The sequence below is a fragment of the Humulus lupulus genome, chromosome 7 (assembly GCF_963169125.1).
Source record: "Humulus lupulus chromosome 7, drHumLupu1.1, whole genome shotgun sequence".
Lineage (NCBI taxonomy): Eukaryota > Viridiplantae > Streptophyta > Magnoliopsida > Rosales > Cannabaceae > Humulus > Humulus lupulus.
In genome coordinates, this window is record NC_084799.1 from 127,793,958 (window position 1) to 127,801,842 (window position 7,885).

The window sequence follows — 7,885 nt, forward strand, 5'->3', positions numbered from 1 at the left end:
AATATTTGGAGATATATTTGAAGATAGGATGTTTAGGAAGGAATATTGGGGAAATTTACCATTTTGCCCTCAGGGACGTTTTTGGCACCCCGAGCCTTGAGGTAACCTTAGAAGCTAAAGTTGAATAAAACAAAGTTGAGGAAACATTTAGAACTTAGGAACCGACTCTCCCACTCTATCTCTCTCTTATCTTCTTCCTAGGAAGCTTGGAGGTTTTTGTGAAAACTAATTGGAAACTAAGGAATCAAATTAAAATTTTGGAGGCTAGGAGCTTGGAGCATAGGAGATTAACTAAGAGACTCAATTAAGCAAGGGTAAGCTTTTAAATTATATGTATTGTGTTTGAATTTCTGCTGGTGTGTTAAGAGTTTTGCATGTTGGATAGATGAAGAATCATCTGAGTTTGATGAGGTTTTGAGCTGGAATTCTTGTTAGGTTTTGTTACTGAGACCATGGTATAACTACTGGAATGATTAAACTAAGTTGTTAGATTGATTTTAGGAGTAATTGGCTTGGTTTTGGTAGAGGAAATGGAGGGTTTTTCTAGGTACGAGGGGTCGGGCCGCGACATTGTTCTTGCTTAGCTGCGGCCCCTTAGAACATCTGGGTGCCTGAAAGTGGAGGCCCATCGCGGCGCCCTACAGGCAGGGTCGTGGCGGATGTCGGCAAAAATGAGGCAGGGCCTCTGGGTTAGCTGGGGGCCGCAGCATGGGTTCTTGGGGCCGCGATGCTTAGGGCATTTTTGGGATTTAAAGAGGTTTTAGGCATGGGAATCCAATAGTTAAGGCTCGGGATGGATTTATCACCCGGGTTGATAGAATTTAATGTCTCAGAGACTAGAATTATGACCCAAAGTTAGTTAATGGATTAGAAATTGATGGATGGATATTGTTGGTCCTTTGTGACTAGGGTTTCAGCGAGGCTCTAACTAGGGGACTGTGCTCGGGACATCGGTGCTTGGAAGCTCGAGACATACGTAAGAAAACTGCTGTACCCGTAGAGCAGGGCGAGGCCCTATAGCTTGTGTTGCAGGGCACGTCCCTATAAGATTGTTGCAGGGTGTAGCCCCATTGACTGAATTTATCTATGTTTAAGTAATTGTTTAGTTATGCTATGTGTGCAGATATGTGAATGAATGGCAAGAGCTGGGAATGGCGAGGGCCGGGAATGGTAAGCCCGAGAATGGCAAGGGGCCGAGAGCAGCATTTAGCATGCGAAGTGCGAGTTGCCAGGGTGAGACCCTAAGGATACCTGGGATATTCTCATGGTGTGGACCGCGAACCCAGGGTCTGGTAAAGCGCCTAGGACGGCATAGCCGTACGTGTTTAGCCTGATGATGGCTTGATTATATGTTGAATGTGAAATATGCTTATGTTATCTGCTTGTGAGGGTTTTTCTTGTTGGGCTTCGGCTCGCGGGTGCTCTATGGTGCAAGTAAGGGCAAGGGGAAAGTCGACCAACCATGAGTACGGAGAGCGTGAAGCGGCGCGTACATGTTTGGCCTGCCTGGCTGCCACGGCCAGTGGTATGTTGGGAGATGGTTGTACTAAACCTAGATTTTTTCATTTAGCCGACTTTAGTTATATTTTTTAGTTGTAAATATTTCTAAACAGTATTTTGGTATCCCAAGTGTTAAATGCTTTATGATTTTCGATGAATGGAATTATTTTCAAAGTATAAGACTCTTTTTATGGTTTAATTACACTTTTGTCTTAAAACCTCGATTAACGAGTTAATTGCACATTTTAAACTCACTTAGTAACGACTCTAAGGAAGTTGGGCGTTACAGTCACTTTCATTGACGATTACTCTAGATATACATGTCTTTACCTAATGCATAGGAAATCAGAAACATTTTCAAAGTTTCAGGAATTCCTAGTAATGGCTCAGAGCCAATTAGGTAAAATGTTAAAGATCTTGCGAACTGATAGGGGTGGAGAATATTTGGATATGCAATTCCAAGATCATTTAACTAAACTTGGGATTTTATCACAACATACTACCCCAAGTACTCCGCAATAAAATTGTGTAGCGGAATGCCGGAACAGAACTCTATTGAAAAGGGTTAGATGTATGCTTAGTTATTAACTCTACCAACTTCATTTTGGGGTCATGCAATTGAAATCGCGAATGACATTCTCAATGTCATGTCGTCTAAATCAATCCCCAAAAACACCTTTAGAACGCTGGAATGTCGTGAACCTAGTTTACACCATTATAGAAACTGGGGTGTCCCGCCCACGTCTTGAGGAAAAAGGAGGGAAAACTAGAACCACGAACAGAAGTTTTCATGTTTGTTGGTTATCCTAAAGGTACTCGGGGTGGACTTTTCTACAGTCATTAAGAAAAGAAAGTGTTTACTTCTACAAATGCTACTTTTCTGGAAAATGACTATGTCCAAAACTTCAAACCTCGCAGCAAAGTAGTTTTAGAGAAGATGGTTAAAGATTTGACTCCAACCAATGTACCATCATCATCAACACAAGTTGATGATGAAATTCCCACTCTTCATGTCCAACTGACGCAAGTCGATTTAAATGAAGATAGTACCACTGTTTCTGAGCAAACAATCACACAGAGCCTCATCGTAGTGGGAGGGTTTCTAGGAACCCAATTCGCTATGGTTTGGATGGTGAAACCAATATGGTTGTAGGTGACACTAGTGATGATGATCTATTGTCTTTCAAATAGGCAATGACTAGCCCTAAAAAGGAACTATGGCTCGAAGCCATGAAACAAGAAATGGAGTCCATGTACTCAAATTCCTTCTGGGATCTTGTGGAAGCACCTAGTGACTTTAGGGCCATTGGGTGCAAGTGGACCTACAAGAAGAAACAAGGTGTTGATGGAAATATCGGGACTTATAAAGCTTGATTAGTGGCAAAGGGTTATACCCAAAGATAAGGCGTGGACTATGAGGAAACTTTTAATCCAGTAGCCATGACCAAGTCCAGTTCCATCCTCCTATTCATAGCAGTTGTTCTCGACTATGAGATATGGCAAATGGATGTCACGATAGCTTTTCTTAATGGAAAGCTTGACGAAGTCATTTATATGGATCAGCCAGAAGGATTTAAAGTATATGGACAAGAAGGAAAAGTTTGCAAGTTGAATAGGTCCATCTATGGACTTAAGCAGGCTTTTCATTCCTGGAATCTTAGGTTTAATGAAATAATCAAAACCTATGGCTTTGAACAAAATATTGATGAGCCCTGTGTTTACCAACTGAAGGAAAATCAAATAGTGGTATTCCTGGTTCTATATGTAGATGATATATTTCTCATTGGAAACAATGTTAAGAAAGTATCAGATGTGAAGAATTGGCTGAGCACTCAATTCCAGATGAAGGATTTGGGTGAAGCAAGTTATGTTCTAGGTATCTAGATCATCAGGGATAGAAAGAATAGACTCTTAGCTCTATCTCAAGCAGCTTACATAGATAAAGTGCTTGAATGTTTCTCAATGACAAATTCCAAGAAGGGGCTTCTACCATCTCGCCATGGAATTCATCTTTCAAAGAAGCAGTCTTTCCAAACTCTTGAAGAGGAAGATGCAATGAGAAAAGTTCCTTACGCATCAGCATTTGGAAGTCTAATGTATGCGATGTTGTGTGCTAGACCAGACATCTGCTATGCAGTGGGAGTAGTGAACATGTATCAGTCCAACCCAGAACCAGAACATTGGATAGCAGTTACACATATCCTACAGTATTTAAGGTGGACTAGGGATCATATGTTAGTCTACAAGGGTGGTGTTCTAAACCCTGTAGGCTACACCGATTCAGATTTTCAGACTGATGTCGATGACAGGAAGTCCACTTCTGGAATGGTGTTTACTCTTGGGGGTAGAGCTGTGATTTGGAGAAGCGTAAAGCAGTCTGCAATCTCAGATTCCACCATGGAGGTTGAGTACATAGCCGCGTCAGAAGTAGCTAAGGAAGTAGCCTGGCTAAAGATGTTCTATTCAGATCTTGGCGTTATTCCAGACATGGATAAACCTCTTGTGTTGTTTTGTGACAATACAAGAGCGATAGCCAACTCAAAAGAACCTTGAAGTCACAAGAGGAGTAAGCATATAGAAAGGAAGTAACACATTAATTGAGAATATGTGGCCAGGGGAGATGTGAAGGTTATGAAGATTGCAACTGAAGACAATCTTGCGAATCCATTTACAAAGACACTACGAGAAGCTACATTTGATAACCATATCAAGGAAATGAGATTAGTAGAATTAAGGCAGTAGTTTCAATTAGTGCAAGTGGGAGTTTGTTAGGGTTTTATGCCCTAATTAAAACCCAAATTCTTTGTAATCTCATTTTATTATCAATAAAGGAATAGAAATCTTTTTTTAACTTGGTCAATCACTTTGCTCACATGTTTTATTTTCATGATTATTTGTTTAATATAAACTTCTATTAAATTCCAAGCATATAGTTAATCTTATTTATAGTGACATAATCACAGTGGAATATAAATATGATTATATGTTCAAAATAAGTTAGTCCTAAGATTAGTCAGTGATCAGGATTTACACTGACTTGTCAATCTACGATATGATCTACTTACACATTACAGTTTTATGTTCTTTCCAGAACATTAGCAAAGTAGATAAGATCAAATGTATTTGTTAAATCGTATTGGACCGATATTTACAGTTGATAAGATAAGTAAACATACCATTATTATCTATTCTAGTCATAACATATAGTTGACCATAGGTCAATTCAATCTCAATTTTGAGTGGTTAGTATTCTAACTAATTGTATTATTTGAGTTTTCTTTAACTTGTTCGTTACCAGCTTACCTTATGGACTAGCCCATTCTTACATCTTGGGAGCTCAGTATTATAATTGAGTGGGAGTGTTAATCATAGATATGAACATCTATAGCTTCTGATGAAGAAGTGAAATGATGGTTTCCTTTTAGTTTGGTTCAAGGTGTTAAATGATAGAGATCTCATTTCAGTAATTAAATTAATTTACTGAAATATCATGTACAAGGAACTAAGTGTTTTAAGGATAAAATACAATGAGGGGTAAAACGGTATTTTAGTCCCATCTCATTGTAGACCGTCTATAGAGGATTAAGTGGCAATTATGGTTGTAACAATGGATAATTAATAGCGTATCTATATTTGTTATAGAGCGTTTTATGAATTCAAGAGTGCAATTCCGAGTCTATAGTGGAGTCACGAGGAATGAATAAGTTAGTAAAATTATTTGTTAGATTTATGATAACTTATTGGAGCTTGATTTCATAGGCCCATGGTCCCCATTGTACCTTGGATAAAACCACCTAGATAGTCTCAATTAATTTATTTAATTATCAATTAGAATTATCAAAGTTGAACATGTCAATTTTGGATAGTTTCACAGAGTTATGTATTTCTTAAAAGAAAAGAGAAATTAGGGCAGATTTATTAATTAAGATAAATTGGTATATAAATTAATAAATAAGTTTAAATCAAGGTTCAAATTATAAATAATTAATTTGATAGAGGATTTAAATAATTATTTAATTAATTAAATTAATAGAAAATAATACAGGCCTTGATTTTAAGTCCAATGGGCTAATAATCAAAAGGGAAATTTCACGGGCCTAAAGCCCATGATAATTTCGACCTAGGGATGTTAATTGGCTACTATTTTATTGATTTTTTAATTAAATTAAATGGCCTAATTGAGTCTATTAAATGATTGCTTAGAGAGAAGTCAAAACACAAGTTTGACAAGTCATAAGTCAGATTTTCTGATAGGTTTTAGATTCTCTCTAAACATAAGTCTTTTTCTAAACCTCTTTGTTATTTTCTCTTCTTCTCTCTGCATCTATCTCATGTGTTGAGAATTGCCCACACTAGTCTAGGTGATTCTAAGGATACATTGGAAGACTGTGAAGAAATTAGAAGAACGGTTCTGTTTCGTGATAATACTCTGCGACAGAAAGGATACAAGAGTTAGAGAAACTGAAGGAAGGACTATTTCATTCTGTTGAGTATACTGTAAGTATTCTTATCGTTGTTTCTCTTTGAATTCAATTTTAGAAACATGTGCTAGGTTATCTCATATTAATTTGTTTAATATTAGATCTACCTAAAAATAAATAAAGATCATGTATAAGTTTTCGTGGCGTTATGTCAATCTCTTGTTATGAATATTAGTTTTGATCATAAAATCATTAGCATGGTGATGTTGATGTTATGATGCTTAAGGTCTTTCTTATGATTTGATGCTATGTTTAGTTTGGCTTAAAGGTTCTATGTGTAAGCATGCAAGGGTTTTGATTATTTTAGCTTGTAAAGTTTCAGCCTAGGGGTAATTACTCAAGTATGTTAGATCACCTTTATGTGTTCATGTCAAATATAATCTTAGAAACATAATAGGTTGTTTGCAAGATTTTAAATGGTTTCCCTTAAAATATGTTGATATATACATGCTAGATTTAATGTGAAAGTAAATGAGGATTTTGTATTTTTATGTTAATGTTCTAGAGGGTTTCGGCCTAGGGGGATTTATTTATGCATGATGGTTAATTTGTTGCTGTCACCTACACTTATTAGAAACATGTTAGGATAATTTGTAGAATGAAAGAAATTGTCTTAAATCTTGTATAAATTGATGTATTGGTAATACATGAAAATTCACATTTGAGTTTTTGAAAGCATGAGTTTGAAATGAATTTGATGATGAATATTGGTTGCTGATTTTGTGTATAAAGGATATGAAACATGATGAAAATAATGATTTGCATGCATAAATGTTTTTGCAAGTGCTATGATGATTTTATGAAATCAAAGTGGTATTTTAATTTACATTAAAATGATAATTTTACTCAAATAAATACCTATATTTTTAGAGAAAATATGAGTTTTAATCCCAAGATGGTGATTTTGAAAATTTATTTTGTTGCTCATATTTTTGGTAAAAATTATGAAGAGTCCTTTAAGTGAAAAAAAGTTTGTGTGTTTGTTGAAATACTATAATACCCTAAACTATATAAATATTAAAAATAATATTTTAAATGTAACCTTGAATGTTCACATTTTAATGAGTATAATTTTCCTTTATTTAATTAGGAAAAATGTTGAGATTGAATTCACTTGTGATTTTTTAAATAAATTAAATGGTGGTTGAAAGTTTAGTTTAATAAATTAAATTATATTTATTATTATTACATATGAATTTTTACTACAAAAACTTAAGTCTTAAATAATACAAGCAAATTATATTTTTCTCACATCAATTTTGTAATTTTATTAATTTAAATAAAATTTGTTATTTTCTAAAGGAAGCATGATATTTATATGTACCTTAAATAGTTCAAGCTTTTGTTATTTTCTATGCAATTTAAAAATAATAAATGGATTTTTTTAAATGACTAAATAAATTATTTTTATGAAATAAAAATAATGTCTTAACAGGTTTATCAGCTTAGGGATTTAAAATAAATAAATAATGGTGAGAAATTATGTTGCTAAATCGTTATTTTGAAAATTATAGAAAAAAGCGAGTAGAAATTATCGTTTTTAACATCACTTTTTAACAACGTTCCCACGTATGCATGTCGCATGAAAATGCAGTTTTACGTTAAAAAATATGTCTAATATTCAACCCTGTGATTTTTACTTGAAAATCATTCATGCATAATAGGTAAAAGTTACATTATTCTTTTGGTGATTTTGTATGTAAAATGAGCATGTTTGGAAAATATGTGTAGATTTCATCATGTGTGCATGGCCCATGCACACATGGGGTATAGGAGTTGGGCACAAGAAAGTCTTATGTGATGCTAAAGAATGCTATTTGATTATGGTTATAGGCTCGTTGTAAAGTTTGTCAATTTTTGCTTTGCTCGAACTAGAGGTAAGGAAGTTAGATAAAATTTTGTTT